The sequence below is a fragment of the Lactuca serriola genome, chromosome 4 (genome assembly GCF_051521515.1).
Source record: "Lactuca serriola cultivar US96UC23 chromosome 4, Lser_US96UC23_V15, whole genome shotgun sequence".
Taxonomy (NCBI): Eukaryota; Viridiplantae; Streptophyta; class Magnoliopsida; order Asterales; family Asteraceae; genus Lactuca; species Lactuca serriola.
The window spans coordinates 209,790,409-209,802,197 of record NC_136411.1 but is presented as its reverse complement, the minus strand read 5'-3'; the positions used below and the strand labels follow the sequence as shown (position 1 = coordinate 209,802,197).

General features: G+C 28.5%; 1 long non-coding RNA gene across 3 annotated transcripts; it reads left to right on the top strand.

The window, feature by feature from the left end:
• The first annotated feature begins 9,229 nt into the window (after positions 1-9,229).
• LOC145103223 (uncharacterized) lies at positions 9,230-11,551 on the top strand. 3 transcript variants are annotated; one of them, XR_013706406.1, is made up of 5 exons: positions 9,230-9,771; positions 9,980-10,141; positions 10,252-10,680; positions 11,109-11,194; positions 11,260-11,550. It is a non-coding gene; the product is annotated as an uncharacterized LOC145103223 (long non-coding RNA). The 3 variants fall into 3 exon arrangements; XR_013706405.1 differs by having other exon boundaries at positions 9,232-9,771; positions 11,109-11,551; XR_013706404.1 differs by lacking the exons at positions 11,109-11,194; positions 11,260-11,550 and having other exon boundaries at positions 9,237-9,771; positions 10,252-11,092.
• The last annotated feature ends 238 nt before the right edge of the window (positions 11,552-11,789 follow it).

Below are 11,789 nucleotides of genomic sequence, written 5' to 3'. Positions count from 1 at the left end.
AAAAAAAAAATGTTAAATCATTCTATCTAATAAATAAAAATAATTTTGCCACTTGTCATCTTCTAATGCATTATGTCACATTGTTTTTTCTTATTATTTTCATTTTATTTTATTTTTCCATATGTCATTTTATGGTTTCTTTATTTTATGAAATTCCACATAATATTAAAATATAATTATAAATACATATTAATTTTATTAATAGACTTTCCTTCTAATTTTAAAACTACTAAATTAAAACCTTATTAGTTTCATTTGTTTATTTATTTAAATTTATAATAAAAAATACTTTAATTTTCATAATTATATATTTTTTCTCATTTTTTTATAAATTCAAACTTCTCAAATGTTTAAAATTTTATATTTATTTTTTGTAAATAAACTCATGTAATACATGGGTTTCACGCCTATTATATATATATATATATTCAAATATTTAAAAGTTTATATTTAATTTTTTTTAAATACCCTCACACCTAATATACTTATATGTAAAAGTTGTAAGTCTACAATTTCTTATTTTTCTACATTGTGGCTACATGTCCAAAAATAAACAGCCCAAAATATTTTGCGGAATAGCAATGACTAAGTTAGGTGGCAAGTGACCCAATTGCTGGACCAAATCAAACTAATTTTTTGGACCGATTTACCCTTCACGGTTTTTTTTATGTGATTTTTTCCTGTTACTGTGCTTTTAAATTTTATTTTTATTTCATTAATTTGTAACTTATGTTTTTTGTGGTTCCGTTTGACTTCCTGTTAGTCAATTCATCAAGCAGGTAAATCTTTTAAAATATATGAATCTATATTTTCAAACTTCAAACTTGGATTTTGTTGATTTAAAGCAAAAGGAACATATTGGTGGAATGAAACCAACAGAAAATCTTTCTATGTAAAATCATTCAACCCCTTGATTTTTCTTGATATTGTCAATTATTAAATTTTGTCAATATCTCCATGTGATCCATTCAATAAACATTGCGATTTTTTGGACTTTCCCTAACATCAACTATATTTTTTTTATTGTACACTACGTAGATTATTATAGAATGCATTTGTACTTAATTATGTAGGTGCCACCCAATTTGAGCTTTAATGGGCTGAGGATTTTGGTTCTTTTTTACCAAAATTAGAATTCAATTCCAGTAACTTTTGGTTGAAAAATAACTACATAATTTATTTTCATAGGAATTCACAAAATCCCCCTTATTCCAGCCACAAACAAAAAAACGAAGCAGAACATTGATCGAACGGGCAGCAAAAAAACAGGGAAAAACCTAAAAGAAAAACATTGATTTAAATGAAAAGAAACACCTTTGGAGCTGTTAACCTCCCTTGCCACCCCAACGACAAGAAAACGCAGCAAACTATGGGCATATGTTCATGCTCATTTATTAACGTTTGGTAGCCTACTCATGTTAATATGCTTGTTTATGTTCTATTTTAAAAGAGTAATTGATTTCTTCATCTGATTTATGTTTTTTTTTATTGTTCATTTATGAACATATATGATTTGCTGTTTATAGGGGGGGGGGGGGGGGGGGGGGGGGGGGTATTAATGAGGCCGTTTTGCATAGTAGATATTTTCAAGTTTGAATTTTTAATTTTTAGTTTCAATGGTTTAGAGAGTGAACATAACATGAGAAAATATATATAGTTGATATTCATACATGTTCACTTATGAACATTGCCAATTTATGGACATTTATTCATATCTAACATCATAAGTTAATACATCTTTGGTACTGAATATTTATTCATATCAGATCATAACACACACACACACACACACACATATATATATATATATATATATATATATATATATATATATATATATATATATATATATATATATATATATATATATATATATATATATATATATGAAAATTAATGAATACTTATATATTTCTAATGTTTATCTATGAACATTAATAGTCAATGTTTAGTCGTATCATAAATTTTTTTTTATGTTGGATGCTTACATTTTGCTGATTCATTCAATTACATTTCTTTTAATGATTGATGCTTGAATTTGTTATTCCTATTTTGTTGTGATAGATTAAATTAAATGCTATAATTTAAGAGTATCATTAATAAATTGTTATTTGTTTTTTAAAATTAATTTTTTAGTTTACCATCATGCCCTTATGGTCTTAAATATATCTAATGGTGAAAATATGGTTCTATATTGAACTCATCCATAGGTGATTTTTCCACAGACAAATTTTTATACATCCATTGAAGTTTATATACATTGACGAGTATACCCTTGTGTTAATTCTCTGTTTTAATTATAATTATTGAAGAAAGAGAATGAGCCATTTTTTTGTTTCCAAAACCTACGTCCACTCACAACCCCCCTTCCCCTCTCCCCCCTCTCTCACGCACATGGATCTCTTCTCCATCAGGTTATGTAACATTCTCTTATTCTACCAAACAACAAAAACTAAAAAGACTCTCAAATCGGTCACCTCTACCCTTCACGATTTGAAGATGTTATTGGTTTTCTTTAAGCCATGGAAAACCCATATGAATTTCTTTGTAAAACACTTCTTCGATCAAACCATCACCGCAATGGAGTATAATCTATTTTATTTTTTTTAACAGCAAAATTTGATTTAATATAAAGCAAACCCTAACGGGAACCAAACAAATTAACCGGAACAAAAAATACAACCCAATTATCTTAGGAGGAACACCCAAAAAGACAACCAAGTTCGATTACTAAACATCAAATAGCAGTGTAGAAAGGTAGCTTCACCAAAAAGTCACACAGTTAATTGATTTCTATGAAAGACTTCCAAGCAAAACCAGGCTTCCAAGATCCAAACAACACTAGTGCTATATCGACCTTTGCAAATCATAGATGTATTCTTGAGGGTAATATTGTCCAACAAACGCAAATTCACCCTAACAACCACCTAAATTACCCAGCAACACTGCAACAGGGTCTGATCAAGCCATAGGTTTAGAGCCTCAATACAGCCAGGAAAGAGACGGAGAGAGGTGAGTAGACGCGGAGAGAGGTGAGTAGACGCAGGTTTGGTTACAAAAAAAGGTGCAATTATAATGAAGGTATTATTTAATGAGGGTATAATTGTCAATAAATATAATTATCAATGGATGAATAAAAATTTGTCTGTGGAAGAATCACCCCCTATATATATATATATATATATATATATATATATATATATATATATATATATATATATATATATATATATATATATATATATATATATATATATATATATATATATATATATATATATATATATATATATATATACTATGTGAACCACACGTTGCGCAGAAACACATGTATAGTTAAAATCTTTATAAATATATGTTTTCTTAAATATAACAATAACGTTGTTAAATTTGATATAATAATTCGTATACGAAATTGATATAATATATGATTATTTTGAAGTATATTATAATATATACATCTATTAAAACTACATAATCTCAATCATTTGAAAGACCACTACTCGCGGGTTACTCATAAATGAAAAAAAAAATATGGTTTAAATGTATTTGTTTAATGTTTTAATTTCTATCATTGTAATTATTTAAAACATTAAAAATTGTTTTTTGTTTTAAAGGTAACAATAAATCGTTTATATAAAGTTAGTTTTAACTATTGTTATTGTAAGTTATTTTAAGCTATTTATTTGAAAATTTAAATGATTATAAAAATATCTTTAGGAAATATTTTAGTTAAATTGAGATTACAATTTAGTTTTTTGCATTTAGCACTACAATTTATCACTTTTAACTATTAACAAAATATTACTTGAGTTTTTTAAGTGAAACTGAAATTTATATTTAAGTTGACCATGTAATGTTATATTTAAATTAACAATTTAAGTATTTTATCCAAACTGTTCAAAAGTTGTAGTTTTAAAATAATAATGGTTTACATATAACAACATAATAAATCTAATAAATAATGTATAATATGTTACAAATAAAAGATATAACATTATAAGCAGAAGTAAAGATATTATTTTAATATTAAAATTTAGTTTATTTCTGATTATGCTTTAGGTTTGATATTTATTTATCTTTATTAACCAACTTATAATCATTATTAGAAAGACACTACAATTTGTCACATTTAACTATTTATAAAATATTCTTTGCGTTGTTTAAGTTGAACTAAAATTTATATTTAAGTTGACCATGTAATGTTATATTTAAATTAACTATTTAAGTATTTTATACAAACTATTCAAAAGTTATAGCATTAAAATGATAATCGTTTACATACAACAACATTTTAAAATTAATAAATAAAGTATAATATGTTAAAAGTTAAAGACATAACTTTATAAATAAAATTAAAGATATTATGTTAATATTGAAATTTAGTTTATATATGATTACACTTTAAGTTTGATATTTATTAAACATTATTAACCAACTTATAATCATTATTAGAAAGAAATTAAAAAGTCATGGGAGTTTCAAATGAATGTGATGTCTTGGGAGTTTCAAATGCATGAGGTTCAAGGAAAAATGCTAACTTTATATATATATCTTTACTATCTTATAAAAGAAATCTGACTATTTCTATAAATAAATTCATTATAATAATAATATTCTTTTAAGACGTTCAAGTCTCAAAGCCTAAATTACAATCAATTATAAATAAAATAATAATAAATTTTAAGTCGTCCAAGCTTAACCCCTAATCTAATAAATAAGTATCAAATTGCCGGTGTCAATCTATTAGCCTTCCCCAATCAATTTTTCCCGCTCAAATGTCTAAGTGAAATTTCGAACCCAATCAATTTTTCCCGCTCAAATGTCTAAGTGAAATTTCGAAAATACCACTGCTCAAAGGATCATGATCTGCAAAAAAAATCAAACTCTATTTTGAATTCAATAAAGATATTCAAATCCTTGTATTGATTATCCATTCATCTATTTAAAACAGTTTCCGATTTTATAGCAATAATTAATCATAGATTCGCTACTTTAAAATGGTTCCCTAATATCTCCACAATTTACTCACACATGAAAACCTAATCACATTTCAAGGTTTGATTCTCTTCGATGTCTATCGATCGAAATCGAATGCTCACCCAAAAATCTTTGCAATCCCTTTCAAATCCACCAGGTTTCTATCTAAATCGAGAGCTATTGTGCCAGTTATTGCTTTTGATGGCCGCTGCCTTCTCCTCCACAACCACCATCAGCTATTTCCTCTCCTTTTCTCTATATCTCCAGGTTTCTATCTTTCTCAACCCAAAGAGCTCAGGCAGTCGCAACTTTTTTTTTTCACCTTTTTTGCAAGTTTACACAAGGAGTAAAGGTTTGTCTGGATATCTAACTCCCACACGAACTGATTTCATGAAAGTTTGTTTTTTTTCTGGGTGAATGGTCATATAGAATCCAATTAAAGGTTTCGTTTTTTGGTATCACTGAATGGTTACAGAGAGTCTGATTGAGATCGATTGAAGTGTGTTTCATTTGTTATATTTTTTCCTACTTTTTCTTTCGGTGTAGATGTGTTTTACATAATCATGTTCCATTCTTATTTAGTTTTTTGATTCTATATTCCTATTGCTTTAATCATTGAATATGAGTCTATGAAATTCCAAGATTTTGGGTTTGCGATTTTATTGCTCTTTTAATGATGTATAGGTTCGGTGGGTGAATTCAGTGAATTGATTGTCAAGTATGCATCGTATTTGAAAGAACTTGGTTGGGAAAGATGTATGTTAAAAGGCCGTATACAAAGGTATCAAAATTTGATTCTTAAAGAATATATAAATCATCATCTCATCTGTCTATTGTAAATTTATAATCATTTTTTTGATTAATCTGTACAATGGGAAACAACGAGATGGGTAATAGGATTTGTCCATTTTAAGAACATTTAAACATTATATGTATTGTTCTGTGATAAAATTATGATTTGAAAAGCTAATCTGATCTTGGAAATCAACAGCATAAGAAAATCTTTTTTTTTTTTTTTTCTGTTTATACAAGTTCTTGATGCAACAGAGTGGCAATATAAATCATTCTCTTCTAATTTTGGTGAGTTTAGTTTACTCTGTTTTAAATTTTTTTAGTTTTGATTTTATTGAGATGAAAGCAATTCATCTACATTGATTTCATTGAGTTAGAAGGATGAAAACTTAGGGGTTTTTCTGTACAACAAAATAATTTATTTCTTTATTTCAATGTAGCTATTGTATATGATGAGGAATGCTTCATTCCAAGAATAGCAAAGTAGCATATGTTCAGAAAACTAATCGCTGAGATGAAAAGAATGTCCCTTATCAAGTAACTATTTACTATTTAGTAAGGAATTTCTTGCTCACTTGTGTTATCGAGGTCTAAGTCTGTAAGCAACATTAAACTATGCTTTCATTTTCCTGTGTTCAAGACTGCTACCATATATTAACTCTCATGTTTTCATCATTTGTGTCTCTTAATTTATACATATGTCTATGATGGTTATTTCTGTTAGATCTTAAGGTTTGACAAAATGGGAGGGACAAAAACTGACCTTACAAATGACAATTTCCAAAGAAAAATAAATATTTTTTTATTATCTTTATTGATACTATTGGTTATTTTTAATGAATAGTTTAGATGGATATGACTACTTGAAGTCTCATCTGGACTTATTTTTAAATATTTTTTGAGCATCAGGGGTATTTTTGTCATAGAACATATGGCCAAAAAGGAGGTCATTCTTATGGAACTTATATACTCAGTTACTTTTAGATATCATGGCTAAGATTCTTATAGATGTTTCTATTTTTTGGAGATTTGCCGGTATGTTTAATCCTCACAAAAAATTCATCCGATGGTGCTCTGATTTCTAGAGTTTCATCTTTGGTCTGATTGTTTCGTCCATTTTACACTTGGGGGTTTGTTTTGTCTTACTGTGTTTAGTTTTAGGAGCTCTTATTGGAGTTGTTTGAATATGAGAGGTTGTCTCCTATTTGAATATGGGAGGTTTTTTTATAACTTGTTGTCATTCTAAAAATAAAAATTACCCTTAAAAAGTTGGTTGTTATAGCATCTCATGTCATGAAATTGTCAATTTGTCTGTTTGTTTTATTATCAATTACCAAATTTTGCTTCTAATTTGCATTTTGTCTGGTTTTACTTCTAATGTCAAACAGATTGACGACGTGACAGAGTTGAACAGATGGTAAGTTGTGAAAAAACAAGGAGGTTGTGGTTTGGAGGACAAGCGTTGTAAGTATCCTCATATATATGCTTATATGCATCATGGTTTTGGTGGTTGCAATGATTTTCATATTTCTATGATTTTTTTATGTTTTCTAAAGTTTTAATATTAGTTTACTTTGTCAACTATATTTCATGTTGCTAAACAAGTACATTGCCTATTTTGGTAGAATACGAAAAGTACATTGACATTTCATGCAAAAAGGTAATGAGTTATCTATGTGATGAGATGATTTTTTTTTTATCTATTTTATAATCAAAATCATTTTTTATTTTTATTTTTATAACCATATTTTAGTTTGTTACCAACTTTTTATTGAGTTCTGGAAGTCCAGAATAATATTCGTAAGAGTAACAGTAAAATATTGGCAAGTTTTTCCAAGAAATAGCAATATACGTTCGTATCCGGTCAAAAAAGCTTCCTGATAAGACATGCTACTATGTTTCCTTAATTACATACAATGACATATAAAGATCTAAAATTAAGATGTTTGAATACATGTAAATGAAACAGTGTTGTTATTTCTTACATTTAACCTTATATTTGAAAGTTTAGTTTGTGCTTTTTAGATCTCTATGGTTTTCATTATCTGACTTGTGGTATTTTGTTTGCGGGTCTTAGATTTCTTTAAACAACCATAGTTTGACATCACAATTAAAGTTATTACACTTGGGGATAGCTCTTTTGTGTCTGGTTGTCAAGCTACCTGCTTACTGGGGCATATTAAAAGTGGCTCAAAGTTCTTGCTGAAACTATAGCTTTTGAAAGTAGACTGATCAAATGAAGTTCTAAAATTCAAAATGGAGGCACCGGGAACCGATAGTCTGTATGTTTATTTAATGATCCAATAAAATTTTCAGTCTACTTTCATGGCTTTGCAACTATTCAATTGAATTTTACTAGACCACAAAAGTTTAGCCTTTTTGTTATGAAGATAGTGGAAAAAGTAGTAAAACTTAAAAAATGAGTAATTTATCCAACTTCTGTAACCATATATATATATATATATATATATATATATATATATATATATATATATATATATATATATATATATATATATATATATATATATATATTGTGTAAATTTAATTTATTAATTTTTGAAACAAATTTTTGGCATCTAGACTCTAAGAATTTTAATATTTTTGTATCAACGTGCCTAAAAAAAGACGTAATTGAGCTTTTTTATTCTTTATATTATAAAATCCTATTGGATCCTAATATCAAATAGACATTTATAATTTGTAATTGAGAAACTCTCCTACTTATGAGTTATGACTACCAAATTGTTTATTTGGGTATTTAGATTGTGCTTCTATAACCTAACCAAACCAACACAACCAACACAAGTTTAAGCAATTATTTTTCATTATATATTTTTTAGAGTTTTAATACATCATATTGCAAGAAAAAATAAAAAATAAAATAAATTACGCAGGTTTCTTGGTTTTATTTTTCATTATATCTTTTTAGAGTTTTTAGATAAACAAAATTTTCAATCAATTTCCCTAAAATACATAAGTATACAAAAATACATCAGACTAAACTTTCAAATACATCACTATACAAAAAGCACGAGTTTGTATGATACGATATATATTTTTGTATACTGACGTATTTTGTGGAATTTGTTAAATATTAGTATTAAATAATAGATTCCACAAAATACGTCAATATACAAAAATATATATATTGTATCATACAAACTCGTGCTTTTATGAAATATCGACACTTGCAAAACGTAAATTGGATATTCATAACGGTGTATATATTTATTTTAAAACAAAATTATAAACTAACTAACAAAGTTTCTATCTTTATAGTGAATAATTTTTTTAAATATTTGATTAGCCCTTAAGATTTTGAATTAAATATATTATTTTTCTTTCTTAACCGTGGTCTCCACAGGTTTTAAACCTAGTAAGCCTAATATACAATTACCTAATGCATATTTTGACCCAATCCCTTAATCCCCTGATCGAGTCTGTTTGACTCCCGAGATCTGGCCAAATATCCGCACATCCAACCTTTCCGTTTTCTTCATTCTTGGATCTCAATTTCAAAATCGAAAACCCTCTATCTCTCCAAATTCTCATCTTCAATCTAATAAACCCTAGCCTCAACACACCACCTTTGATCTTCCTCTCCCTAATTTCACACATACAATCTCCATGGGTCGCCACAATCCATCACCTCCTTCAACGTCTCCACAATCCACAATCACTGTCACGACCTTCATCTCTTCCAATTGCTACTCTCCAAAAACCCTCACAAGCGCTAGCCACCACGACCATCAAAACCATTCACCACCACTATCCCTTGTCAGCCTTTACCCTGTTTCTCTCTTCTTTGGATTCTTAGGTATGTGAGGTAGTGTTGGTGTTTCCGCCATAACCATCACCACCATCCACCGTCAACCCAACCCCATTGGTGGATCTGGAATCACCCTCCTTCTCTTCTCTCTCATTCGATCGCAGAGAAGATAAATCAAGAGAGATGGAGTTGGAGAAAGCATTTGTCGCCACCATCGCCAATCTGTTGTGAGTTGCTATTTCCTCCATTTTCTCCCCTTTTCATTATTTCCTGAATCATGTTCGTCTCCAACAGATGCAGGTTAAATCCCCATTTTCCCTTTCCTTTTCATATGCAATCAATTTAAATATGAAATGTATTCTTAGTTGTTATGTAAAAGAAGTATTGATGATTTTTATTATTACCTTTATATTTTCAGTTTTTATTAAATAACAGGAAACTTGAAGCATCTTATAACAGATTTGGGTGTATTTGTGAGATTACAAGATAGAAACAAACTTTAGTTGGGATCGACTATTCAAATGCAAATATTCAGGTTATCTGACTTCCGAGAGCTTCTAGATCCTTAACCTAGAGGTTGAAATATTTTGATTTTAGGTAGATACATTTCCTCTCTAGACATCAGTTTCTTTATTTATTTGTTAGTTCCTTTCTTATTCTGATTTTGGAAACGACATGATTTTGATTCTTGTGATATTTTGATGTAGGAGTTTCATTTATAGGGTTTCTTCCCCTAAAACTCATCGTATTCGTATCCCCTTCTCCTCTACACCACCACCATCACTCACTACAATCAATCAGAAGCCGTTGTACCCAACCACTTCTCCTCTCTTAGATTCTTCATATCCCCTTTATACTGGTTTAAGTTTTGTACTTTCTTTTTAGGATTTGTTTGTTTTTTTATTATGGAATCAATTGAAGTTAATGTTTTGATTTGCTGTTGATGATATTTCACAGAGCCAGTTCTATTTATTATGACATGACTGGGATCCCAACAAATTACCATGGGGATGTATATCCTGATACTTACAACTTGCTATCATTAACAATGTTTCTAACAATGGTATATTATATTCACCATTCCTTTTTTGTTGTTTCAGGTTGTTGCAATGAAAGCCTTGAATATAATTTAGGAGGTACATTATTATTTTTTTTTGTTATTTAAGATTCTTGTTATACACAAGAAAAAAAGGTATGTACACAAATGATGGAATCAGGTCTATTTTTTTTTTGAGTTGTAGATGGGTTATTGGTTAGGATAAAAGAATATGTAAAACCATTAAATGGAACCCTTAACATATTTATGAATATATTTGGGTTTCTTAACCATTTATATGAACTAAATCTTATTAGGATTAGTTCAAAATTTGTTGATTCAATATTTCTAGGGTCTTGATATTTATCAAGATTTAATTAAAATTCAACAAAGCTAATGTGTAACATCTACAAGCCATTCTTTTGTACCGTTAGTAATGGCGACGTATCAAGCTTTAGGAATGAAACAAATGCAGTTTGAACATGCTCTTTGAAACCAATAGTCATTAATTCTACCTTACCATTGCAGTGATTGATTTTAAATAAGAATTTGATGGCATGGAGACTACAATATAAAATAAAAATGGAAGTCAATTCTTTAGAAGCACAGTCAAGGTATGAAAGCGGGCATCATTCTATAACATATATAAACCTGTAACATTTATTTCTTTCTTCTATAGACACCATGGTTGACACTAAGGCTTGTGGTGTTTGGGCAAGTTCTGGAGTTGATTGAGTCATGCAAGATAGAGAGATAATCCCCTTCTAAAGATGAAAACATAACACTTAAAGGTGAAGTCAATGTGTTGTAAAGTATGTGAGTGTATGTTTGGATATGTATGTGTGTGAATATCATAATCAATTGGGTGTGATATTGTGCAAAAATGGATTGGACTGGAATGAGTGATTGTATATTGTGAGAAAAAAAAAACAAGGTTTAAGATTTTAAAATTTAGGTGACAAGTTTTTTTTTCTTTTTTCTGATAAATAGCCTCTTAGAAGTTGATTTACAAATTAATTTTTTGTCCCCAGTATTACAGATACCCCTTTGATCCAAATACCCAAATACCCAAATACCCAACTGCATCAGGTGCATATTGGATGCTCTTTAGTCTTTACCAAGTATGTTCACTATGTTGCTATGAATGAAACTGGTGCTTTCCAAAAATATGAAAATTCTACATAGTTGATAACTTTGAAAAATAACATA